General features: G+C 41.7%; 1 protein-coding gene across 15 annotated transcripts in view; it reads left to right on the plus strand.

The window, feature by feature from the left end:
- CARMIL1 (capping protein regulator and myosin 1 linker 1) overlaps positions 1-27,935 on the plus strand; it is a 340,777-nt gene that overhangs the window by 28,270 nt on the left and 284,572 nt on the right. The window lies entirely within an intron of this gene.

Raw genomic sequence — 27,935 nt, forward strand, 5'->3', positions numbered from 1 at the left:
CCGCCCGCCTTGGTCTCCCAAAGTGCTGGGATTACAGCTGTGAGCCACCGCGCCCGGTCGCCCTGGTCATTTTGAAACTGGGCAGTAATACCTGTGCTTGTAAGAGTGTTTACAAATATTTATCAGCCTTTTGGAACTTTAAATTAGAAAAGCGAACAGACTGTATTTGTTAGCACTTTATATACTTACATTATGTCATGGAACTTATTATTCGTGTTTCATGAATGTCTGTTGTTTGGATACCTGTGTGTATCTACTAGAAATTCCGTGACCTGATCTGCATTTCTCCATCTTTGTCCACCTTTTTTGTACCTTGTACTCAATAAATGTTTGTTGATAAATTGATTAGATGTGCAACATATTCTAAAGTATTATTTTTAAAAAAGAGATCCATTTACAAGAAGCACATTGGAATTATTTCCAGGTTTTGTTTTGCTAAAGTTAAGATCTGACATTATTTGTTAATTTCTCTTGGTTATGGAATGAAAAGTATTCCCACTGTTAAAAATAAATGTTAGATGTAGGAAGTAAACAGAGATGTATTTAGACATCGGGGAAAGGCTTCCACTGGGAGCTGAAATATTGTGGGAAGAGAATCGCTATTGTTAGAGTAGTTCTGTGCCATGTTAGTCTTTATTTTGTTTAGATACTGCTTTTTTGGGGGACCACTCTGCAGGCATCTAAATCTGAAGTGTAGGCCTCTTTTTTGATAAATGAGGGATAGCTAAAAGATGGGTTATTTTGGTTATTGGTTTTGCTTTTAATAGATAACCAGAATTTTTACCTCTTGGGAGAGAATGTTACCTACTTATTTCTAGCAAGCAAGTGTTGTTACGGCAGGTGGCTGTGGATGTTGGCATTCAAATGGCACTGATAAGACTTTAAACAAGGTAGCCATCCAGTTATGCTTAGGCTAAAAAATGGCTGTGTGCAGATTAGGCTACATATTTCACATGGATATAAAGTTCTACTTTTATTAACAAACATAACAGTGCATTGCTTTTGTGTTTTTAGTTTCTCTTAGCCCTTATTTCTTGTCTCTTTTGGTGGCTTGCTGTTGTCTATAGCTGAGCTGAAACTTTCTGTGCAGGAATTAAGCTTAAAATATCAGTTTGTAGTCAGCTGTGGAGTATGATAAAACTTTGAGCAACACGGTTTCCAACAGCACCCCTTTGTCACTGTGCCTGAGAAAGCGCTTATTAATAGAATTTCATGTGAGGTTCCGTGAGAAGGACTATTGTACAACCATTTTTTTTTTTTTTTTTTTGAGATGGAGTCTCCCTTTGTCACCCAGGCTGGAGTGCAGTGGCACGATCTCAGCTTACTGCAACCTCTGACTCCCAGATTCAAGTGATTCTCCTGCCTCAGCCTCCCGAGTAGCAGGGACTACAGGTGCGTGCCACCACACCTGGTTAATTTTTTCTATTTTTCATAGAGATGGGGTTTCACCTTGTTGGCCAGGCTGGTCTCGAACTCCTGACCTTGTGATCCACCTGTCTTGGCCTCCCAAAGTGCTGGGATTACAGGCGTGAGCCACTGTTCCGGCCATTTTTTTTTAACAGTGAAACAGGGAAACATAATATTTTTCTTACTTTAAAAAATCCTTCAGTTTATAATCATCAGGAGTATTGGATATCTTGTAAGTGAAGGTGGAAGTTCACTTAATAAAAAAGGAAGCTCATTTTTCCTTCTTTGAATGGTTAACATGGGAGTACCCCAAGGTGGAAGCTTTACATGACTGAGAAAGCCCATCCACTCATTGTCGTAGAATCAATTATTAATTCAACAAATACTTATGGAGCCTTTGCCATGCCTATGAGCCTTGTGCTAGAAGCCAGGGATAAGTAAAATAAATTCTGCACCTGCCTCCCTCAACTTAGTCCAATTTCCAGGTCTCCCTTAGATTTTTCTCTGTTTTAATTTTTATTTTGAAAATGGAGACAGGGTCTCACTATGTTGCCCAGGCTGGTCATGAACTCCTGGGCTCAAGTGATCCTCCCGCCTAGGCCTCTTAAAGTGCTGAGATTACAAGCATGAGCCATCACACCTAGCCTCTCTCTTAAAACAACTTTATTAAAGATGTAATTCAGGCTGGGTGTGGTGGCTCACATCTGTAATCCCAGCACTTGAAAATTACTTGAAGTAGGGAGGTGGAGGTTGCAGTGAGCTCAGATCATGCCACTGCACTCCAGCTTGGGCAACAGAGCAAGAGTCCCTCTCAAAAAAAAAAAAAAAAAAGTAATTCACATACCATACATTTCACCTGTTTAAAGTGTACAATTCAGTGGCTATTAGTATATTCACAGAGTTGTGCATCTATTACCAGAATCAATTTTGAGCCTTTTTTTTTTAACCCCAAAAAGAAACCTCTTCCCTTTAACACTTATCCCCAGTCCACCTATCCTTCTCAGCCCTTGGCAACAGCTAGTCTACTTTCTGTCTCCATGGACCGGCCTAGTCTAGATATTTTATATAAATGGAATTAGATAATATGTGGCCTTCGTGTCTGGCTTATGTCATTTAGCATAATATTTTCAAGGTTCTTCCATGTTGTAGCATGGGTTAGAACTTCATTCTTTTTTTATGGCTGAATGATATTCCAATGTATGAATATACCACATCTTTTTTTTTTTTTTTTTCTGGAGACAGAATCTTGCTCTGTTGCCGAGGCTAGAATGCAATGGCACGATCTCGGCTCACTGCAAGCTCCACCTCCTGGGTTCAAGGGATTCTCCTGTCTCAGCCTCTCGAGTAGTTGGGATTACAGGTGTGCGCCACCACACCCGGCTAATTTTTGTATTTTTAGTAGAGGTGGGGTTTCACCACCTTGGCCAGGCTGGTCTTAAACTCCTGACCTCGTGATCCACCCGCCTATGCCTCTCAAAGTGCTGGGATTACAGGAGTGAGCCACCATGCCCGGCCACATCTTTTTTTAATCTATTCCTTCACTAATAGATTGTGGGTTGTTTCCACATTCTCACTATGTGAGTAATGCTCTTATGAGCGTGCATACAAGTTTTTGTGTGGACATATGTGCTCAAGTCTCTGATCCCCTAGATGTCTTGCCTATCCTACAGATCCAGGCCTACCACAAAAAAGTGTAGAAGGATCATATACCATGAGAACATAAAGGAGGGACATGTAGACTTAATTAGGGAGTCAGGGAAGGCTGCCCCTGAGGCCACCATATCCAAGCTGCAGCTTGAGAGATAGGTTGAATAGAAAAGTTTTTCAAACTGCAGCTGATCACCCATTAGTAGGTTGTGAATTCAGTTTAGTGAATCATGGCCAGCATTTTTTAGGAGGTGAACTAAAATAGAATAGTAGATGTTAGAGGACATTCCATGTGGTAAGGGTAAGTATTGTTGCATGAAATTTATTTTCAGTAGCTATATGAGCGCATCTAGCAAATTGTGACGTAAGAAGTATTCTATATTCCGGGTTGCAATCAGAAAAATATGAAAGCCACTGCTCTAGGGATTTTTTAAAAGGAGATTATTTATTAATCTGGAGCTTTAAATATGGTTCCACTAGAAGATTGGAGAGATACAGGAGAGAGAAGAACGTAGAAAGCTGAAGATCCTTTGAAAGCTTAAAGTTCTGTGATTTCTACACTTTTAAAATGATTCATTTATTCAACAAATATTAAAATATTTACCATAGGCCTAGATTGCACTAAGTTCTGGGAGCATATGTAAGATTTGTGTGATTTTGGTTTTTTTGGGATCTGGCAGAGAAGATGTACAAGCAATTAAAATGACTTCTATAAAACATGGTGGGTTGAGGCCGGGTGCGGTGGCCAAGGCGGGTGGATCACCTGAGGTCAGGAGGTTGAGACCAGCCTGGCCAACATGGTGAAATTCCATCTCTACTAAAAATACAAAAACTGGCCGGGTGTGGTGGTGGGCGCCTGTAATACCAGCTACTCGGGAGGCTGAGGCCAGAGAATTGCTTGAACCCAGGAGGCGGAGGTTGCAGTGAGCCAAGATCGTGCCACTGCACTCCAGCCTGGGTGGCAGAGCAAGACTCTTGTCTCAAAACAAAACAAAACAACAACAAAAAAAAACCATGACGGGTTGAACGCATAAGTATCTTTAGTTTTTCCAAAATGTCTCTAAAATGAAATAAAATAAATAATGAAATAAAAAAGACACAGGCACCTCAAAGGTAGGAGAATAGGAGAGATCACAGCAGTTAATTGCCATCAAGATGTCTTTGGAAGGAGTCACTGACTAAGCTGACTGGCTTAGTCACTGACTGGCTAAGCAGAGGAAGCTGGACTCTAAGGATCTCAAAGAGGATATCAGTAAGTGAGCCAGTTAGCTCCATAAAATTCCAGAAAAGTTCAGGATTTGGAAGCTCTAGGTCTTGCATAAGGCTGTAGGATATATAGAGCGGGGAAAAAAAGAGCATTAGATGGAGATCTGTAAAAGCTGTTAAGCCCCAGTTCCCACCCCCACCCATCAGATCCAGGTGCTTGCCCCTCCTCTCACCCTGAAGGTTCTATTGTGAAAAGCTGTAAATCATTAGCCATCCATCCCCCCCAACCTGCAAAGGTACACACCTAATAGATATGATACACACCCATCAGAAACAATGGCACACTTAGTTTAGAAGGGAAAAGTGGGCATACCCTTGTGGGTGTGTCATGATCTTAGAGGGGCAGGGGATAAGTAGTTTGAAAGTGATCTCCAAGGTGATTTTGAAGACACAATTTTCCCATCCCACTCTCGATTACTAGCCACTGATTTTGTCTCAGGAGGCATTAGCCGCCTGTCAAACTGCTGGGACATTATTTTTCTCTTAGTCAATAAAAGTAGTTTGACATCCATCACATATAGCATTTGCTAGGTCTTGTGGGAGGCAGCGATGACAACAAAAGGATAAAATATTGTCCTGTGCTCTTGGAACTTCAAATCTAGTTATTGGTGATTATATACATTCTAAATTAAACACTTTCAAAATAAGACATCTTGTCAAGGTGAAGGATTAAAAACGTTTTTGTCCTATCCTGTCTATATTTCCTCTCACCCCCTCCCATCTGGGTGTGCTCAAATAAACTTTAGAGCACCCAAGATTTATAGAACTCCTGACAGCGACCTCACCAAAGGCTGGGCTTCCTATTTGTCATAAACTTGTTGAAATTTTGTTTGACTGCTTTAGTACAGGAGTATATTCCCCAAGACAAGAGACCTGAGAGCTTTTCCCTGGTTAAGATACCAAGGATGATTTCCAAATTTTAGACATCCTTCCCCTTGTTCCACCAATTTTTTTCTTCTTCTGGGAAAATAGCCAGGATGATTGCAAAACATAAGCTTGTAAAAAGGCAAAACTCCATGGATGTAAGAAAGTAAATTTTCTTGAGGGCCACACCCATGATAACTCTGGAATTTTCATTTAATTCCTAACTCATTTTTTGTTGTTTTTGTTTTTTTAAACTCAAATGTGTCTCTTTAATTGAGGTCACTTACTTGGTTGGGAGATTAATATTCTGGTGAGGAAACTTTCTTTTTAGAGTTTATATTGTTTTATTCCTTCAGTCATTCAGTATTACTATTGGGGTAGCTTTTGGAATTTTCCATCCCCCCCCACTTTCAGATTACTTTTGTCTTTTTTTTTTTTTCCCTGAGAAATTAGTGAAAACAGTTTGAAGTCTTGCCACGTTGTAAGGAGATTTGCATTATTTAAGGAAACAGCTGGCAGATCTCTATAATGCCCCACCTCTGTTCTGCCAGTGCCTAAAATTTCCTTTGCATGACTCAGTTAAAAAAAAAAAAAAAAAAAAAAAAGCCAGAGGAGGGGAATGAGTGGAGAGAAGAAACCCTTGTTTCCCTTTCTGAGTTGTAAAAAGCTTTTATCAAGGTTTACATTTAGTCATGCTTCTGTCCTCTAGTGGATAGCAGCATGTGATGAACTCAGAGAAACTCTTCTCCCAAATTGGCCAGTAAGAACTCTGCAAAAACTGTGGATGAGCTGAGCTTACCTCCCACAATTTTATTTTGAAAATAAAAAATTTTCCCCACATAGTAAACACAGTTATCTTCACGAGTGTGGGAATGATTAAGAAAAAAAACCAAGCTTAGATTTTGCAAGATGGGTGACCTGAAGTTTTGCCTAGAGGGAGAGAAGGGTCTCTTCCTCCTTTCACTCTGTTCTTGACAGTGCCTGCAGCCGGCCCTGGAAGAACGGGTTTCTTCTTCAGATAGAAAGGAATTGCTGGCTCTTCTGCCAGCCTTGCCCATAGGCCTGGCTGTTTCCCTGATGCACCTTCCCTGCTCAAGTTGCTATCCTTATCATTTTATATTTTTGTGCCAGTATAGATTTGGTCCTATAAGGCTGCAGATACATAGTGGGCAGAAAGATGTGGGGATGAGAGCACTGAGCCTACAACCTATTTGGAGGGACTCTGGGCAGCATGAGGATGAGGGGCAGGGCCAGGGCCAGGGCCACAGCAAACTAGTTAGCAGTGAGGCAAATAGTCAAGGACAGAGACCTTGTGTACATTAATAGTGCCAGCATTTTAAAGATCTTTACCCAGGGAAGGCTGTATATATGTATATATATATATACAGTTATTTGGGAGAAACCAGAAATGGTGTATTTAAAAAAACTGGATGCCTTAAACTTCCAAATAAATGCGTTTTAGAGCTCACTTATCTGGAGGTTGGCCTATAACATTCCCTCTCTGATGTCTTGCCTTTCAACTGTTTTTTTTCACTTCTCAGAGTGGGCATGAGAAACCACAGGATGTAGAAACATGGAGTCAGTTTTGCTAAAGCAGGCCCTCGTGAGACTTGAAGGGGAAGAGGTGATGAGTCCAATGAGAGTTTAAAATTAGATGTTCAGTTATTGATTCTATGTTTTCTTTGTAGTCAGTCTTTTTCTAATTAAAGTGGGTAAGACATTTGAATATAGGGAGATAAATGTGCTACGTTAAAGGATATAAAAAAATCCTGGAGGAAGTCTGAACTCTAAACTCTTTGGCAAGTCTTTCTGCCTGAATTTTGAAGCAAACTTAAAGATTATATATGTGGCTGGGACTAGTGGCTTATGCTGTGGCTCCTGACCTCGTGATCCACCCACCCGCCTCGGCCTCCATCCCAGCACTTTGGGAGGCCGAAGCGGGTGGATCACGAGGTCAGGAGCCCAAGACCATCCTGGCCAACATGGTGAAACCCTGTCTCTACTAAAAATACAAAAATTAGCTGGGTGTGGTGGCACGTGCCTGTAGTCCCAGCTACTTGGGAGGCTGAGGCAGGAGAATTGCTTGAACCCGGGAGGCAGAGGTTGCAGTGAGCTGAGATCACACCACTGCACTCCAGCCTGGGCGACAGAGCAAGATTCTGTCTCAAAAAAAACCAAAAAATTATATATATACACCCCCCCCACACAATACATACATACACATATATACATATACATACACATACATATATATGTATGTATACATTCACACGTGCACTTATATATTCACAATGATAGTTAAGCTAGTTTTTGCACTCCTTATCAGTATGTCACATACCCATGTTGTTTCTTGGTATATCCAGCTGTTTCCTTAATGAGACTGTCTCCATCTTTCAGATATTTACCAACAGTTGAGTATATACTTGGCTTTATTGCAGGACCTGGCTATGATACAGATGGATGTACTCTGTATAGATGCCCAAAATAACTTTTATTTTTATGATGGTTAGATTTTGCCTGCATATTTAAGGTTTTGCTGTATATACTAATTTGCTTCAGAGTCAGAAAAATAGCAGCAAACTCTGAGAGGCGACTGAAAAAGTATCACTGACTTAGGGGGTATTATAGTAGGAATGGAACTACAGAGATAGCCTTTGCCACTGCTTTGTGAGAAAGCAGTGGAGAAAAATACAATAGCTCCCATTTATTAAAAGCTTCCTATATGTCAGTACTATATGTATTATCTGTTTTAATCCTCACAGTAACTGTGTGAAGCGGGTCCTAATTATCTTCCTTTTACAGATGAAGAAAGTGAAGGCAGAGTCTTTAGGTGTCCTCCCAAAGTTGCAGAACATGAGAGGCAGAGTGTGGATGAGGCTCTATGACTTAGATTATAAGGCCAGTGCTCATTTCCATTGCATTAAGGAAAATATCCTAGTCTATCCTGTTTAATCCTAGGAACCCTGTGGTGTGGAGAGGTTTTCTCTTACATACCAATTCTAAGCCTCCGCTTTGATCCTTTGTCTTGGTAGGCATCTTCTCTCCTCATTTACTGCTCACTGTGTGAGGATGATAGGCACTCCTCAGTTATAAACATCGCCCTTGCAAACATAGCAGCTTGGTCGCTCTCTCTGCGGTCTACCCTAAGGGCCTCCCTAAATGCCCACACATGGCGGCAGGTGCCAGACTGGGGCCCAAGCAGGGCACTGGCTCTCCACAGCCTCCTCCATACCGCTGCCTGCTTTTTTTCTCTCATCTCTTCCCCCACCCGCCATTATTTTTTGTGTTTCCTTCCAGGCAGATTAGTTAATTCCACCTCAGGTAATCTCTTATTCTTTCTATGACAAAATGCATTCTTAGTTTCACACTGTTGTCATATAAATGAAGGAACCCTTTCACACAAATTGGGAATTGGCAGGATTTGATTCATCAATATTCTAGGCTGTTAGTTTTCCTTTTGTTGTGCTCACACAGAACCAGATACAGCAGAATTAAAGAGTAATAGGCACCCTCTAGTCCCTTGCTACTCAAATTATGGTCCATGACCAGCATCATTTGCCAATACCTGGGGCTTGTTAGAACTGCAAAATCTCAGCCCCTCCCAGGCCTACAGAACCAGGTCCTGTAGTCTAACAAATCTGCAGGTGCTTATTTGCACATTACACTTAAGAAACACTGTAAGCCTACCCTATTTCTGTCCTTTTCTTCCTAAGCTAAATGTTATGACTTGGTCACAGCTGAAAGCCTTCAGTGCCATTATTAGTAATGATGTTGGTGCTGATAAGGTTTGTAGATAACATTAAACTGAAAATGTTTCTTGACGTTAAACTGAGAAATGCTTCTAATGACCAGGAAGACAGAATTGAAAGTAGCCTTAATTAATTGAAGTGATTACTGTAAAACAGGTTAAAATTGCATAGGGAACACTGCCTGCCTGGCGAAGCATTGCGTGGTGTGAGGAGTGGGCACAGACGCAGCACTCAGGTGTTTTGCGTTTGTCTAGAAACACTGTCCTTTCAGTCTTTAAGCCTCATGGACAGCTGTTTCTCGGGGACTGTCAGGGTCTCAATTTTGAATTGTCTTACTGATTTTAGATGAGATAGTTTATATTCCAGAGGGCTTTTTTTTTGAGACAGAGTCCCACTCTGTCACCCAGGCTGGAGTGTGATCTCCACTCACCGCAACCTCCATCTCGCGGGTTCAAGCAATTCTCCTGCCTCAGCCTCCCAAGTAGCTGGAATTACAGGTGCATGTCACTGCGCCTGGCTAATTTTTGTATTTTTAGTAGAGACGGGGTTTCATCATGTTGGCCAGGCTGGTCTTGAACTCCTGACCTCAGGTGATCTGCCTGCCTCGGCCTCCCAAAGTGCTGGAAGTAGACATGAGCCACCACGCCGGGCCATTATTATTATATATATATTTTAAAGACTAGTCTAGTGTAATAGAAGAGGGAAAGAGAATAACAAGAAGTTCTGTCTGTAACTGACTGTGAACAATCAATGGAGATAATTCACAGGCTGCAGATTAGCCAGAGGGCCAATTGTTAAATCCTCATTATCCTGCTACTCTTGAGTCCTGTTAGGTTACTAGAAAGCAGTGCACCTGGAGACTCAGTACTCCTGTCTCAGAGCTGTCTTTCTAAAGTAAGATTTAGCATTAGGCCCTTAGTTTTTAATTGGGAAGTTGAGCAGAGAGGGAATGTTTGAAGACTGTTACTACAATTTTAAAACTAAAAGGTGTCACTGAGGGTACTGAGCATGCTGTTTATTCTCTAATGCTCAGTTCCATGGGAGAAGTTTCTCTCAAAGTTGAGTTAGGGTGTTTTTTTCCTAAATGCTTTCTTTCTTTTTTTTGGGATGGGGTCTCAGTCTGTTGCCCAGGCTGAAGTGCTATGGCTTACTGCAGCCTTGACCTTCTGGGCTCAAACAGTCCTTCCATCTCAACCTCCTGAGTAGCCGGGACTATAGGTGTGCATTACTGCGCTTAGCTAATGTATTTTTATTTTTATTCTTTTAAAGATGAGGTCTCCCTATGTTGCCCAGTCTTGAACTCCTGGGCTCAAGCAATCCTTCTGCCTTGACCTCCCAAAGTCCCAAAGTGTTGGGATTACAGGCATGAGCCACTGCACTACCCTAAATGCTTTTATTTAGTGAGAGCCATAACATCATATTGTTTCCATATTCTTTTCATCTTCCAGGAAATTCCTAAGCTTTTTGTTTTTTAAACTATATATTGGAAGCTTTCCTTTACTTAGGACTTTTTTTTTTTTAATAGAGATGGGGGATCTCATCGTCACCCAGGCTAGAATGCAGTGATACCATCACAGCTCGCTGCAGCCTCCAACTCCTGGGATCAACCCCTACCTCATTCTCCTGACTAGGACTACAGGCACTCAGCACCACACTAGGCTAGTTAAAAAAAAAATTCTTTTTTGTAGAGAAGTGGGCTTGCTGTGTCACCCAGGTTGATCTAGAACTCCTGACCTCAAGTCACCCGTCCGCATTATCCTCCCAAAGTGCTGAGATTACAGACGTGAGCCACTGCACTTGGCCTATTTAGGGCTTCTAATTCACTTTCCTTTTCCTTCTTGTCTAATTCTTGTGTTTTTAGAATCTGCATTTTATTTTAAGTCATCTCAAATTCCTTTTGAAAGTAGTGAGGGAGTAAATGCTAACCTTGTGTAGAAACAGTAAAGCGTATTCAATTTGTTTCTGTTTTATGAACTTGACCTTGTGTGAGCATCAGCCATATGCAGGACTATTGGGCTTGGAATGTGCCAGACCAAGCAGTCTCTAATTTTGTTCTCAGTTCAGAGTTGAGGGGCTGAGGAAGTTTTGGGCAAGAGTGAGGTCTGCTTGGGAGGATTGCCTTGACAGCTGTGCGCACAGTGGGTTGGAAGGGGAGCAGCAGGGCATCCGTTTGGCAGCTGCCTTGGTGGTCTCAGACTACCGCATCCATGCTGAAATTGGAAAGGAGAGGGTCGGGAAGGGAAAGACTGGGGACAAAGCGGACTGATTTGGGCAACGGGTGAGGTGCAGACAGTAAGGAACAGGGACGAATATATGTGACCCTGGTTATCAGGCCTTGATGTTGCTTTGAAAACAGTCCTGTCCAGTTTTTGATATTTTTTCTTGTATATGGGGAGCTTGATAAACTAAGCCTTGGACCTTTGTTGTTTTGATCTGAGCTCTTTGTCATCTGTCCTACTCCGGGAAATGTGAAGTGGCTGCAGAAGGCACCTAACCTGTTCTTGTTCCCTTTTCTCTGCCTCGTACCTCAAGTTTTCTACCACTAGAGGAGAGGCGGGCTGAACTTCCTCAGCAAGATCTCTTTCATTTTTTGGGAGTCCCATTTTCTAATACAACTCCAGACCCATCAGCCACCCAGGAGACCCCACGTGGGAGCTGCGTTCCCTTTGCTAGGGAGATGCTCCTGGGAGTTGCGTTAGGAAGGCGAGTCAGGAACAGATGGCTGTCCTGGGGGGTCTGGATGTCGGCCCAACCCCATCTCCTCAAAGCCATTGTTTGCCCTGGTTTGTGAGGTGCTCAACAGCAGGGACAGATGCAATCAGAGAAGGATGAAATGCTCTTTTTCTTTGGACCTCAAATGGGACCCTATACTTAGTGCAGCCTTACTCAGTGACTACCAAAATTTGAAAATTGTGTTTTTCTGAGGCTGGGCTCATTGACTTCCATGAGCTCTTATTAGCTGTTTACTCATGAATTAGGCAATTTAATTTGGGTAGAGGAGGGCAAATCAAATGAGAAGGAGCTGCCGTGTTTAAAATTACTATGAGGATAGGCTGTTCTTAAAGGGTCCTACTCAAGCCTACAGAAGCCTTCCTTAGCTTACATGTCGAGTAAATTAATTAGACGAATTGTGAATTATTCTGATTTATTCAGAGAAATCCTTTGCTCTGCAGGCCGTACTGGGCATCATGTGGCTGACTTCTTGTTCTGACTTTCTATGAATGTTTGCAAGTAATAAAATATATTTTTATGATTGAGACTTATTTAGTGTAATAATATTTAATATTAATATTTAATAATTTTAGGAAAATAATTTAGGTAAGGTTTTGCTGTGTATTGTAGCATGCATTCTTCTAAGCCATGCCCTTTGATTTTAAAAGTTGTGCTAGTTTCAAAAGGCTCGATTTCCTTAACAGGAAGGCACCTATAAATCTGGCAGTAGCTAATGAAGGGAGAATGGTGGTCTTTTCAGTAGGGGAGGGCAGTGCACACAGAGAGTTATATGTTTTTTAGTCTAACTGCCCTAATCTAATCTCATGAAAGGTACATACACATTTAATACACATTTTTCTGGGGCCCATAGCTTTTATTACATTTTCAAAGGAGTAGATGACTCCTAGAAGATAGGAACCTCTGCAGAATAACTTCTTGAGTGAGATAACATTGTTGCAATTTGAGAAATACTGAATCTCTACATTTGTTCACTTTTTTTTTTTTTTTTTTTTTAAACAGAGTCTCGCTCTGTCACCCAGGCTGGAGTGCAGTGGAGAGATCTCAGCTTACTGAACCTCCACCTCCGGGGTTCAAGCGATTCTCCTGCATCAGCCTATTTTCACCTCTTTAAAGAAATATATTGTTATCGCTCCCTGAAAGTGGATTAGTTAAGTACTGTTTACCCTGCCTATGAAGAAAACTTACTTGCACATGTTATGTCCGGACATTAGTCAATGAAGATTAGTCAATGAGAACTAGTCGATGAACATGGTCAATCTTGCTTAAAGACTCAAAATATGCTGGAGTATGGTGTTAATTGTGGTAGTTTATGGCATTTTTCTGAAGAGAAAAAACACTCCAGCAAGGTAGGTAGGATAGTATATTCTCTGTCTTCTTCCTCCTGCCCACCCCTCTGTCTATATTAGAAACAGGTTTTGGAGGAGTAGTGGGAACATTGGGTGATTTCTAGTGGGGTTAGAGAAAGCAGTACCTGGTTCTTTGGCCACATCTACCAAAGCAAAGACCTAGACATGCAGAGGAGAGTATTGTTTGCTTGTTTGAGGATTGTATTTCCCAGGTTTGTTCATTTGCATGAGTGGCTGAATAATGTAACAGAGACTTCAGAAGTAAGGAAAATGGTTGTCACCAAAATATCTTGTTTTACCTTTATTTGGACTAAATGGAAAACACATGTTTAATAGCTAAGGCTATTGAGTGCTTATCATTTGCCAGGAACTGTTTCTGAGCCTTTCACATATAACACCTCATTTTATCCCTCCTCTACCCCGAACAAATGGTGTGGTTTGAGTTGGCCTTGGTGAGGTATGAAAAGGAAACAAAGCAGTGACCTCTTCCTGCAGGCTGGTCAGATGTTTGAGATAACATTCCTTAGCATTCTTGGTGGAAGTGGTGATTGCGTTGAAAGCTGCTTCCCAGTTGCTCTGGAGTGCAGGTGGGAGGGGTGGACTTTGGCTTTTCCAAAGGATCCCAGGAATGGGAAGGACCTTAAAGATCTAGACCAGGGGTATCCAATCTTTTGGCTTCCCTGGGCCACATTGTAAGAAGAAGAATTATCTTGGGCTGCACGTAAAATACGCTAACACTAATGATAGCTAATGATCTTAAAAAATTGCCAAAAAAATCTCATAATGTTTAAGAAAGTGTATGAATTTTTGTTGGGCTGCATTTAAAGCCATCCTGGACTGCATGTGGCCCATGGGCCACGAATTGGACAAGCTTTATCTAGACTGTTCTGAACTACTCATCTGCCTTCCCCAGCCCCCACCCCCACCCCACACATCCAGAATTCTCCACACATTGGTTGTCTGGCCTCTGCCTGAATAGCTGAGTACCTGTCTTTTCCAAAACTACCCCTGGAGGGGAGACTTACAGCACCCTGTAGCATAGTATATGATATTTGGCTAGTAAAATGTGATCCTTTAATATTTTTCAATCTTTATTGAGCACCCACCCACGGGGTTGGAGGAATTTAGGGGGTTCTGTGGCAAAACAAGAATAGAGTCTTTGCATTTGACTTCTCAGACTTGTAGGGACATACAGGTAAGCTGGATGTTCTGGTGAGCGCTGCTAGAGGCCACACAAGATGCTTCCAAAGCCTAGAGGAGGGTCTGATCCAGTCTTGAGGAGACAAGGTGGCATCTGAATTAATGAGTGCATTAATGGTGAATGCATACTGTTATTATAAAGCTCAGGGATGTTACAGCCTCTGATACTTTACACAAATAGAAAGGTTAAGGTAATTTTCTGTATAAAATAACAAAAATACCATCTAAAAATGATAACTGAATCAACAAAATGCAGGAAATTTGAATATTCAGTACTGTTTTAAACCTTTCATTCTTTTAATTAATTTTATTTATGTATTTTGCTTATTTATTAATTTAATTTAATTTTTTTTTTAGCTGAAGTCTTGCTGTCGCCCAGGCTGGAGTGCAGTGGCGCGATCTCAGCTCACTGCAACCTCCGCCTCCTGGGTTCACACCATTCTCCTGCCTCAGCCTCCCAAGTAACTGGGACTACAGGTGCCCGCCACCACGCCCGGCTAATTTTTTGTATTTTTAGTAGGGATGGGGTTTCATTGTGTTAGCCAGGATGGTCTCAATCTCCTGACCTCATGATCCGCCTGCCTTGGCCTCCCAAAGTGCTGGGATTACAGGTGTGAGCCACTGAGCCCGGCCCTATTTGTTTTTTAAAGAGACCAGGTCACGCTGTGTTGTCTAGGCTGCGTTAGAACTCCTGGGCTCAAGAGATGCTCCTGCCTCAGCCTCCAAAGTAGCCACGATATAGCACGTACCACCATGCCTGGCTCTCTTTCAGTTAACTTTAAAGAAATCTAGTGTTTTTGTTTTTGTTTTTTGAGACAGAGTCTCACACTGTCACCCAGGCAGGAGTGCAGTGGCACTATCTCGGCTCACTGCAACCTCTGCCTCCTGGGTTCAAACAATTCTTGTGCCTCAGCGTTCTGATTAGCTGGGATTACAGGCGCTCTCCACCATACCCGGCTAATTTTTGTATTTTTAGTAGAGACAGGGTTTCGCCATGTTGGCCAGGCTAGTCTCAAACTCCTGACCTCAAGTGATCCGCCTGCCTCAGCCTCCCAAAGTGTTGGGATTACAGGCCTGAGACACTATGCCCAGCCTCCACTGCTTTTATGCAAAGGAATAAATAGAGTGATTATTAAAGTGCTCTGGATCACACACATACAAACACACATATGCACATACATACACACACACAAAAATACACACACTGTTTAGGTAACATAAATGTGTGTGGCTGTCAGTGAATGCTGCATTTTTCTGAGCTTGTAACCTTCCCTTTACTAACTGTCTCCACATTATGACCACCTGAAAAATGCTACACTGCAGTGGTACATTCTTCAGCCCAACTAGGATTGGATCAGAGGAGTTACTGGGTTCATAGTCTTGGACTGAAGCTCTCTAAAGAGCAGAGTTTCTGTGATGTGCAGGTAGCTTACTGTTACCCTGTAAGCTCCATTTTTTATATTTCTTTGCCCCCCCTTCTCAATATTCACACAGTTTTCACAGGACTGATTGAAGTGTGAAGCCAGGATCTCATCTTTTAACAGAGTGGCATTCCGCACAGTCTGAGGCATGATCTCTTTGTGTCTAGGTTGCTCCATTTAGCTTCAAAGGCAGCATGATGATTTATGGTCCATTTGTATTAGGGAAGACTCAGAGGAGGGCTAGGATTGTGATGGTTGGATTAATTCATTTTTTCCAGGCGCACCCTTTCCTCCCTATTCTTGGTTGTTTTGCAGATATCCCAAGTAATTCCAGATTCATTTGGAAGGTTTCTCTCTTAGTAGCCTGCTCTCTAGGTAGTTCTCAAATTCTAATAGACGCACAGACACAAAAATCTGCTTGGTAGGTGGGGTTTTTACTTTTTAGTGACTTTTATCTTGTGTACCTGACCTGGTTCAGCATCTGGAAAAGTATTGGTAGAAAAGAATATTCTCAGTGAGAAGGAGAAGGAACAAGTAAAACAATGTGAACTAAAGGCCTGGCACAGTGGCTCACGCCTGTAATCCCAGCACTTTGGGAGGCCAAGGTAGGAGGGTGGCTTGAAACCAGGAATTCGAGACCAGCCTAGGCAACAGAGCGAGACCCTGTCTCTACAAAAAAAAAAAAAAAAAAAAAAAGCAAAAAACCCTCCAGAATTAGCCAGGTGTGGTGGCACATGCCTATAGTCCCAGCTACTCGGGAGGCTGAGGCGGGAGGATTGCTTGAGCCCAGGAGTTTGAGGCTGCCATGAGCTATGATCACACCACTGCACTCCAGCATAAAAAGCTTGGTTATTTGTCTTAGTTAAAGCTGTCCTTAAAGAATTTATAAATGGTTGCAAACATTTCTGAAAATCATAGATGTATGGTTTCTGTGGTTCCTGGTTACTTTATCCAGTAAAGTAACATGACAGCTTATTTTATGGATAGTCACTAGATTGTAAACCTTTGGAAGTTGGGACTGTTCCATTCATCATCTTCACATTCCCCACTGTGCAAAGCACAGTTTGCTCATTTGTTTTGTTTCATTTTTTTCCCTTTCAACTATAGTTTTCACATGTAAACCATCAAATTATAAGAGATTAAAGATAATTTAGGATTTAGGGTGTTTTGATTTTCTAGCTCATAAAATAAGGATGGAAGAGCAGTGATCAGTTGTGGTAATTGACTGTTATGGCAGAAGGCAAAAAGGCACAGAGAAAAGAGATAGAGGACAAGCCTGTTCTGGCTGGCATCCCAAGTCTAGATCCTCCATCTGGGAGCCCATGGCTCAGATAATACTCCAGGTAATCATGAATTGTGGGAGTTAACCCTGTTTAATGCCCCACAAAGGAACAGACCTGTAGGAACACCTTCTCCTGTCTGCTGCTGCCACAGAGGGTAGCAAATCCCATGCTAGGCGTGGAGAGGAGACTTGGGCATGTCCCTGGAGGGACACTGCTGCAGTCACTTCACTTACAGAGCTGGGGAGGCCCTGAATGGTGTCAGAGTTCACAGTGCAAAGCAGTAATTATGTTGAAGAATGTGACATCTCAAGATTCAACAAGTTTTTTTTTTTTTTTGCCTTAAACATGAATGCCTATTCATAGAGGGATTATAGGAGCAAAGCTCTCTTAGATATTAAACACCCTGATCAGAAGAAAAAGAGAAGCAAATTCCTGATGTCAGGAAATAGCAGCAAATTTTTACAGAATGCTTAAGCCTGGCACAGCAATCCTAAGAATGTTGTTCAGTTTCATGGCTTTTCCTCTCATATTGGGCTGAATGTAACTTGTCCTTCATTTATGTAACAAAATATTTGAGTGCTTACTGTGAGCTAAGCACTTTCTCAGTGTTGGGAGTAAAGCAACAAGCAAAGCAAATCCCTAAGCTTTGGGGAGATGGAAAATAAATATCTGATAAAGTATATGGTAGTCATAAGAGCTGGGAGGATAGGAGATGGAGTAGGGTGATGGGTGCTGTTGTAGATAATATGTCAGGGAAGGGGGGGTGTTTAGTAGAGGGCTGAAGTGAGGGAGAAGGTGTTCCAGGTGAGGGCACAGGTGTGAATGTAGACCCTAATGTGGAAGTGTGCTTGGGTGGGTCAAGGAAGTGAATCCTAAGAGGACCACTGGGCAGAAGTGGAAGAGCTAGGATAGGGAGGTGGGGCTGAGGGTGACCAGGGGCCAAGCCATGCAGAGCCTCTTAGGTCCTGAGCTTTCTCAGTGGTCTCCCCTTCATCTGCTTTGGAGCTTGCTTTCCTATGTGGCAACATTAGTTCTAGTGTGATGAATATTAGTGGGAAAATAGAAAGTTCTATATAAAACTTACTTCTGGAAACTAAAGGATTCTTGCTTAGACCTCAGATGTTGATGGGTGGTAGATTAAAGGCCCTTTTCTCATTTGTTGAGCTGTGCCTTGAGATGAGTTTTCTATATTCGTGTGGTAGAGAATTCATTGAAACTTGAATACGTGCCATTATGTGAGGCAGAAGTGTATATTCTATGAAAGGGTGTTGACATATTGTCACATACCATGAGCTGCTTAATCTGGGAATATTTGTAAAAGTGTCATCTGGTGTGAAGGCTGATATTTAACTATCTTTAAAAAATACTGGAAAAGACAATTTGCTTGCAGATTTTAGGGTTTTGCTGTGGGTCTGTTTTTGTGGAAATGATTTGTGTTCAGTAGCATTTTTTCCCCTACAGCTTTCATATGGTACTGTTTTGACTTGTTTGGAAGATAATTTGCTTGGCTTAAAGGGAATTATTTGAACAATCTTAGAAGTTTAAAAAATTATGTTAGCTAGAAATCAGAAGTTTTTGCCTTTACTGAAAAGTTCATTATTTATTCATTAATTTATCCATCCATTTGTACAACAAAAAGTGATTCAGCATGTAGCGTGTAGCAGACAGTGTGCTGAAGATACAGCAGATGTAACAGATATGGCTTGATTAGTCTTGCTAGGCAGCAAGAGACAAACATATGCATACACTTCCACACTAATTATGGTAAGGGCTAAAACTTATTGAAAACAGTATAGTGATAGGGAATTTGGAGTGGGGTGGGGAGCTGTGTAGGATAGTCAGATGAGACTTTTTTTTTGAGACAGAGTCTCGCTCTGTCGCCAGGCTTTAGTGCAGTGGCGCAATCTTAGCTCACTGCAATCCCCACCTCCTGGGTTCAAGCAATTCCCCTGCCTCAGCCTCCCTAGCAGTTGGGACTACAGGCGCGCACCAGCTCGCCTGGCTAATTTTTTGTATTTTAGTAGAGACGGAGTTTCACCGTGTTGGCCAGGATGGTGTCGATTTCTTGACCTCGTGATCCGCCCACCTCAGCCTCCCAAAATGCTGGGATTACAGGCGTGAGCCACTGCGCTCGGCCTAGATGAGACATTTTTGAGAAAATACATTTAAGATGAGGCCTGAAGGAAAATAGTGTCAGCCATTTGAAGAGTGAGGGAAAGGGGTTTCCAGGCAGATTCAATATATTGTGCAAAGGCCCTGAGGAAGTGTGTGGTTTTAGTGGAGAGCTAAAGAACCATGAGGCAAGAGCATCGGGATATCCAAGAAGTCATGCTGGATTACATATGCTGGTCAGTAAGGAGCTTGGATTTGATTTTACTGGGGAAATAACATAATCTGATATGTTTAAAATGATTACTGAGGCTTCTAAGTAGAGCATTACACTGTTAACAGTAGTGGGAGTGAGAGGTCAGGCTTGGTCTAGGGCAGTGCTTCTCAATGTGTGGTCTCAGGATCAGCCCTATCAGAATGACCTGGAAACCTGTAAGAAATGCAAACTTCAAGTCTTATTATGGACTTGCTGATTCAGAAACTGGAGGTGGGACTCAGCAATCTGCTTTAACAAGTCCTTTGGATGATCTGATATACAGAAAAGTTTGAGAACCACTGGTCTAGGGATTGCTGGAGGAGATGGTAAGCAGTAGATGGATTCTGGTGTATGTTTTGAAGGTAGGAATGATAGGACTTTTGTATATGGGAGCTGAGGAAAAAGGAGAAATCAGAAATACTATTATTATTATTAATGTTTCAAGACGGAATCCCACTGTCACCCAGGCTGGAGTGCAGTGGCATGATCTTGGCTCACTGCAACCTGATAAGGACCTTGTTTATTGTGATGAGGGAGACTGGTGGGGGTAGCAAAAGGACATAACTTTTGAACACATTGCGTTTGGAGTGTTCATGAAATGTCCAAGTGAAGATGTTGGCCTGTTGATGGCAAAATGAGCATACAGCCCAGAGGGAAGATGTAGTTTCAAATACAGCTCAGCAGAAAGATACAGTTTCCAGAAAGGAATTTGGGACTTGCCAGTGTACAGGGAGTATTTAAAGCAATTGAAATAGGTGTGATATCACCAAAGGAGAGAGATAGCAAGGAGAGAGGGTGCAAGAGCGGGCAAAGGACCAAGCTGGAAGGAACTCTTGACATTCACAGGAGCAAGAGCCAGCAAAAGAACAGAAAGAACGGCCAGGGAGAGAAGAGAAGAAAACCAGGAAACTGGTTTCATGGGGAAATATTTCAGGAACAGAGTGATCAACTGTGCTTAATTTGTATGATGAAGTGAAGATTTGTAGCATAGAGATCACTAGGCATTCTATTTGGACTGTCAGTGAAATTGAAATAAAAAGTCAAGAATCAACTTGATTTACATCACAGGTTTTAGATTAGAAGAAACCAGAGAAACACAGCCCCAATTTTCTATTTGCTAGTTTTCCAAACAGCGAGTTTTCATTGATTTCACTGGCTCCCCTCCGGCTACTACTTACTGTGCACAAACAAAGTCTGAATGAGCATTTTGTAGTCCTGAAAAGGAGTAGCATATGGACTTCAACAGCCGGTCATGTTTTCTTTTATTACTATATTTAAAGCAACATTCAAGATTAAAAAAAAATTCCTGGCAACTAGCATAACAAGCTGCAATAAAATCATTCCTGGCTATTGATATGGGCTACTTTGTGCCTCATGTCATGTTATTGAATCCAACTTCTTGGAATTGACTGTCTTAATCTGTCACTTAGCAAATTTATATTGGTGAGGAAGAACAAAAACAGATTTATAACTTGCATATCTCTTCAAGCTTCTGTTAATATGCTCAATATTAGAATGTTCTACTTTTAGCGTTTTGGGTCATAAGCTATAGAACATTGGGGCTTGGTGAGAGGATATGGGTATGGGGAGAGGAATGAATATTTGGCATTATTTATGTTTGAACCATTGAGCTGGGGTCTTTAGGTTTATTATTTCATTTAATTCCCACTCTGACGTAGGTGGTATTTCCCTCATTAGTAGATAAGGAAGTGAGCTAGTAAAGAAAACTATTTAAATCCAGATCTAAAATGGATCTTTATTCTGTGCCAAGCTCTTGGGGGAAGAGTATGTGTGGAGGAGGAGTTGTGGGGACTCACAGAGCAGTGGCAAGGCAAGCCAGAGATACAGCAAAGGGATATCAAGGACTAATGAGGTACTTTAAAGGAGATCGAGTCATGGCAAGGCATTTAAATTAGTTTTGTTAGCAAGTACTGCATGGAACAGAAAGACTCTGTACATGCTCAGTGTAGGGCTTGGTCTGTCAAGACTGGCTAGGAGTTTTCTAGATAGAGCCTTGAATCTTGCATTACAGTCACTACAGAGCATGAGCTCTGTGGACATTTCATGAAAAGCTTCCTTTCTACTTGGATATATTTTTTTACTTCTTGTGTGCATACTTGATTTATTTACTGTTCCTTATAGAGCTGCAAGGCCTTGTTTCTTTTCTATAGAAGTTATATTTCTCTGAGTTCAGATGTCACATCTTCGTTACCTTCTCTCAAGTTTTGCTATACAAGCTTAGGAACGTCATCTCTTTCTCTTCCAGAGTTATCTTCCATCATGTAGGCTTTGGAGCCACTTTCCTCAGAGCCTCCATTTGCCTCATCTCTTCTTGCCTGAGACCTTGTAAAAACAGTGATTGTGGTAATTAAATTGAGATATGAGGAATATATATAACTATTATGTAGTCATAATAATTAAAAATTTAAAAAAATGCAATGAGAGGGGAAAAAAATCTCCTGGATTGGTGAGCTAGACAAAACTTCATGTTAGTTAACATGGATGCTTTAATCCATCTGTTCCTGAGTCCAGGACATCAAATCTTGGGTTCTACAATGGGTGCCAGTCTTAGGAGGGTCATATGTATTTCCAGTCACAAAAGATCTTTCTGTCATGTTGGAGAAGACAAAAGTTTATAAGAATCAGTGGGCCATTTAAAATGATAATGAGCAACTTAGGCGTAAAGCCAGATGTCACAGGCTGGTGGCTTGCAGCCTGCTCTACTGTGCTTTAAATACGCAGTATTTAAAAAATTGATGTTGGTTCCCAATATTTATAAATTGGAAGATATCAGCCATAAATCTAGATTCCATCCTCCCCCACCTTTAAAAAAAAGAAAGTTGGATCTGGGAACACTAGGTCTATGTTTGTGCTTAGCAGGAATCGGAAGAGCTGGGTTGTGACCAGGCTCTTTCTTTTAGCAGTGGCAAGCTCTTTTCAGTTTTCTGCCATCCCGAAAGCACCCTAGTGTTTCTCATTGGCCGTGATGCCCATGTTGACTGCAATTTGTCATTGTCCTCAAGGCTATCGTTTTTTCCAGAGAGCCGGCTTTGCTCTTTGACAAAGCTACTTTGGCCTCCTTATACATTTGAGTTCATTGATCCTTAGCCTAAATGATCAGGACATGGCACATTCAGAAGTTTGTATTATCTTGTAAAAGCACATGAGCAAAGTCTGTCTAGTAAGTGACATTGCTGGTATTCAGACCAGGATATGGCTGAGAGGAAGCACATATTTAAATTGAATGCATCAGGGATCTTTTGGAGAAGTCAAACAAGAATTCTGATTACCTCATCAGTGATACCTAAATGCAGATTTCTTCTTGCTTCAGACAAAATTTTTCAAAGATACTCAAAGTATCTCAGCTCTTGTTGTATGTGTGTTTTGAAAGATAGGGTTGAAGAAAACAATGAAAAGATAACAGCAATATCTGTCCTCCAGAGTTGTTCAGGGGATTCGGCATATGAGAAGTTATTTGCGAAGTTTTAGTTCCCAGTCTGGGCATCAGCTCATTATCATTAGTCTCTGATATGAGTTGTTTAATGATGAACTTGTGCAAAGCACTTGATCCTATTCAGCATCAGGCATTCATTGTTAAAAGAACAGATTGAGGACACTGTTGTAGGTCAGGAAATTGAAGGTAGAGGGTTGAGGGCAAGTAGAAGAGAGTTTCATTCTGGAGTTAGTTCAGTAAACATTGAATGCTCATGATGTGTCAGGCTTTACGCTGCTACCAGAGGCAGGAAGATAAATAAGACAGAACATGCAGACTTGAACAGTACGGTGTGGTAAGAGGTGTGCCCATGGTACTGTGCGATTATAGACTGGCGTTGGCCCAGTGCAGGGCTAGAGGGATGCTCCATGGTGATGACTGAGTTGAGCCTTAAGGCCCGGATGAGCTGGCCAGGTAGTGATGACAAGAGGGAGAGGGATTTAAAGTGTGAAGTTCAATTTAAGGAACAGAGATGATGCAGGAAGGGCTAAGATATGGAAGGCTTTGATGAAGATTTTGGGGAGCCAGGGAAGAAGGGGAGAGATGATCAGATTTCCATTTTGATTGCAGTTTGGTAACTGGACTACAGTGTGGCAGAACTGGAGGCTGGGAGACCAGGAAGGTTTCAACCAAGTTAGAAAATCATTTTTGGTTTTAGAAGACAGTGAGGGGCTGGGTATGGTGGCTCATGCCTGTAATCCTCGCACTTTGGGAGGCTGAGGCAGGAGGATCACTTGAACTCAGGAGTTTGAGACCAGCCTGGGCAACATAGTGAGACGCCCCCCCAATCTCTATTAAAAAAAAAAAAGACAGATGGGGATGGGATCTGGAGTGGCACAAGCCATGATTTACCCCCTTATTAGGTGAGATACTTTTTGGAAGTGCTGACCTTTTGCCATTTTGAAGAACCAGCTTTTAGATGCTCCATTATGGACTTAGATTGAGGAAGATTGATCAATTTTATTATTTTGCTGCTTTACATTTTCAAGAGGTTTTTTTTTTTTTGAGGAGGAGGGAGGAGAAGGGAACTTACTGTAATGTAATTTTGCTAAAAGTTTCCCAGAAGTGAATCATGTTTATCAAGATAAACTGTAGAAAGGAGAAGTTTGTTTGCTTATAATATTGTTTCTGTGGGAAATCATTCTTCAACAACAAGCAGCAAACTTCCTGGGAGGAGGCACTCAGTATATTCTTCTGCCCCTGAGGAAGTTGAGGATTGAAGTATCTCCCTTGCTTGTACTCTGGGACTAGTTGACTCTAAGCCTCCTTCCAGCCTCCTGCTGTCAAAACAACTTTTCTTCTGTTTATTTTCATATAGGAGCTGCACAACTCAAATGTTCTGTGTTATGCCAGGACCTCAGTAGCAGGTGGGGGTGAAAAGCCCTGCATAGTATTTACTGGGAAAGGATTGCCTGTTCCTGAGGCACTGCCTCCATGATAGACGCTCCACTGATGCTGCAGCCCGTGATAGGCTAAAGAGATTTTGTGGGTACTAAGTTCTATTAAAATTTAGTTCAGGCTGTCATCGCTGTTCTCTAGGAAACCTCAGTACCCTTTTAATTAGCCCCACCCAGGCTGTGACCTCACCCTGATCCATTGTCTATACAGCTGCCAGAGTGATTTTCTGAACTGCACATCCAAGTGTATCATTCTACTTAAAATCCTTCAGCAGTTCCCCAGAGCTAATCCATGGGAGTGGGAAGGCAAGAATGTGAGTCTCTCTGGTCCTGCAGCCTGTGTCTTTCTCCTCTGCCTCACCGCCTCCTGCAGGACCGGTGAGGCATCCGTCCCCCAGGGGAGCCAAAGTTCAGTCCTTCCTATTAGATCTCTAGAAAGCTGCATGACTGGACCCCATTATTCTATACTCCCTGAAGCCCACTTACTTTAATTTTTGATGCTTGTCTTTGGCTTTTACAAATTGATGTGAGAAGCCAACTGTGAAGTTCAGGTCCATGTTGTTTGTTAAAGGAATCATAAGTCTGTTTTGCAATTCAATGCTTTCTTTAAGGACCTATGAATAATTATTAAATGAATAGTTCATATTCTAAATTGCTTTTAGCATTTAGTGCCAGGAAAAAAGAACTTTTCTCATTTAAAAATCTTGTATGCTTCGTTTAAAAAATTAATTACAATAATAGGGTGTTTGGTTTTTTAAAAACATAAATTTTGTTTTTTTAGAGATGGGGAGGTGGTCTCACTTTGTTGCCCAGGCTGGCCTTGAACTCCTGGCCTCCAAGTGATCCTCTCGCCTCAGCCTCCTGAATCACTAGGACTATTGTGTATTTGCCTTTTGACTTTTGTTGCCAGGAGCCTCAAATCTAAAGATATGTCATAATAGTCATAAAAGTAGAGATGAACTGGAAATCTGCTGTTTTTGTCTTTCCAGCCTAGGAGCCTTTTCCCCATTTACTCGTTTGTTTACAAATATTTTTTGAGTAGTTGTCATGTTCTGGGGACTGAGAAAGCTGTAGTGAATAAGACGGGTAGGCAAAAATGGAAGTGGTTCGATTGTGCTCATCCGGGTATGAGATAATAGTGGCTTGGGTGAGTGTTTGCAGTGAAGGTGTAGAGAAGTGGGTGGGTTCTGAATGTATTTTTAAGGTAGAAGCAAGTGAATTTGCTGATAATCCAAAGTGGGGAATGAGGGAAAAAGAAGAATCCAGGACGATTCCCAGGTTTTGATTAGGTATGTGATACTGACTTTTGCTGAAACTGAGGGACATGTTGAGGAAGAAGGGAAGGACAGCTGAAAACATTTGGGAAATGTTAATTTGTAATACTTGTTACATATCCAAATGGAGATGTCATTTAGTTTTCCAGAGCTCAGGGTAGAGATTCTGTCTCCATTCCGTAGCACCACCCACCACGCAAACATGCATACACACACACACACACACACACACACACACACACACACACACACACACACACACTTCTTTTAGGGAACTTCTCATGTCCACAGCAACCATGTGATTCTACTATGGTTTCAGCTTCTTCAGCCACAGAAGACCTGATACTTCCGTGCCTGCTGGCCATTGTGCTGTAGTCTCCTGGCCACAGTGATTAGTCCAGGGGGTGGACATATGACCCAAGAGTCCTTCACTGGGCTCTAGGGAAATACCGCCTTGAAGAGAGAGGCTCTCTTTTTCTGCTGGAGAGACTAAATAGTTTACACTCAGATGTGATTCCTGCTACGTGGAGGAAGCCCATCTGAATAGTACAGATTGATGACCTTGCCCAGAAAAGCAGAGATTCTACAGAAATGTGGAAAGTCCCCTCCCTGCTGTTTGCTACACTGTATCCCTTGGAATGCCAGCGCTTAAAGGTGTTAAGTGAATAAAACTTCTTTGGTCAAATAAATTTAAAGAAAGAAATTTCTTGACAGCAGAACTTTTCAGATGAGCCTTTGTAATGAATATGCGGCTGGGCATAGTGGCTCATGTCTGTTATCCCAGCATTCTGGGAGGCTGAGGTGGGTGGATTGCTTGACCCCAGGAGTTCGAGACCAGCCTGGGCAACATCACAAGACCCCTTCTCTGCAAAAAATACAAAAAATACAGAAAAATCAGTGATGAGTGCACCTGTAGTCCCAGCTACTTGGGAGGCTGAGGCACGGGCATCGCTTGAGCCTGGAAGGTCGAGGCTGCTGTGAGCCAAGATTGTGCCACTGCGCTCCAGCCTGAGTGACAGAGCAAGACACTGTGTAAATAAATAAATAAGGTATGTTTTGTGCTTCTTTAAGAGGAGGATTAGTAAACAGTGTTCCCCAAATCTATTTGACAGTGGAGGTTTTTTTTTTGTTTTTAAATGGGACATCTATAAATATCTCTCAGTTGGAACCCAGCTTGAAATATTGCTTGAAATGCTATAACAGGTTGTCATTTTTTTTGGTAGTCGTAGTGGGGATGGGTGAGTTGTTCTTTATTTCTGGGAAAACTGGTAGGCTCCATATAACTGTCATTACTTCCTGATGTTTTATAGCTTGTTAAGGAGACAAAAGCCTTTTTTCTTCTCCTAGTATTTTAACATGTTAGTACCAGATATTATCTATGCTTAGGTATGAATTTTGGCTCAGAGATTTTCTCAGCATCACACCAATGATAAGTTTCATGATCCTAGAATGTACTTTCCCTGTATTCTTTCTCCTCTGCTGGTGTTTTGTGAGTCCACGTGTATGTGTGTGCAGGACAACACTTAAAGTGGTTATTCTTTCTTCAAAGACTCAGCTCAACACACCCCTGGTGGCTGTTGTAGCTCAGGGTTGAGTAGTGATCCTGGTATTAAAGATGAGAAATTTGTTAGGAAATCTTGCAGCTCATAGCGGCTACCTGAGGCAGAGGTATCCGGAACAGAGTCAGGGAGGCCATGGGGCCAGAGGCCTTCCTGATTCTGGACACACAGAGTACCTTGGTTTCCCCACCCTACCTTAAAAATATATTCGGATTCACTTATACTGATTAATTACTTACAGAGAGTGAATGTATTATAGTTATGTGAACTTGTACTCCCTGGCTGTCTCTCTTCTTATGCCTTGGTGATTTGTCTAAAGGATAAATTGCTTTTTGGCTTTTATAAATTCTGTTTTCTTCTACCAACTGCTAACCATTAACATCTCAATCAAATGGGGGAATTTGCAGTTATCAGCTTAAATAATCTCCATGCCCACATTTCTTGCTTCTCTCCCTGTTACTGACCCAGATCCTTGATGATAACTCATTGTAGATTTTGTTATCATTTAAAACCTTTTCAACTAGGTACTTGATATAATAGTTCTTATTAATTTTTAATTAATTGTATATTATTTAGTCATTTGCTGAGTTGGTAGATATTTATCTTGTGATTTCTTTTAAAAAAGTCTTAGTTCTGAGATGAACCTTTAACAGCCCCCTTCTGTGGCGGTCTACTAAGCACAGTGTTAACCTGAGGTCTTTGAAAAGGCCAGCTTCTCACAGATCTAAGGGATGCAATTTGCTGGCAAATCTTTAGTTGTCCAGTCTTGACTACATCTGATCAAAGTTGGGAAGTGAGCTGTTGGAGATGGTGACATTTTCTGAAGCATGAACAGTAACAATCTGAAACCATAGGCCCTTCACACCTCTTCTGTCATTTCATCTTTGCTACTGTCCTTGGAAATAGCCTGTCTTTACAAAGGTTTCTATAT

Source organism: Pan paniscus, chromosome 5 (genome assembly GCF_029289425.2).
Source record: "Pan paniscus chromosome 5, NHGRI_mPanPan1-v2.0_pri, whole genome shotgun sequence".
Classification (NCBI taxonomy): domain Eukaryota; kingdom Metazoa; phylum Chordata; class Mammalia; order Primates; family Hominidae; genus Pan; species Pan paniscus.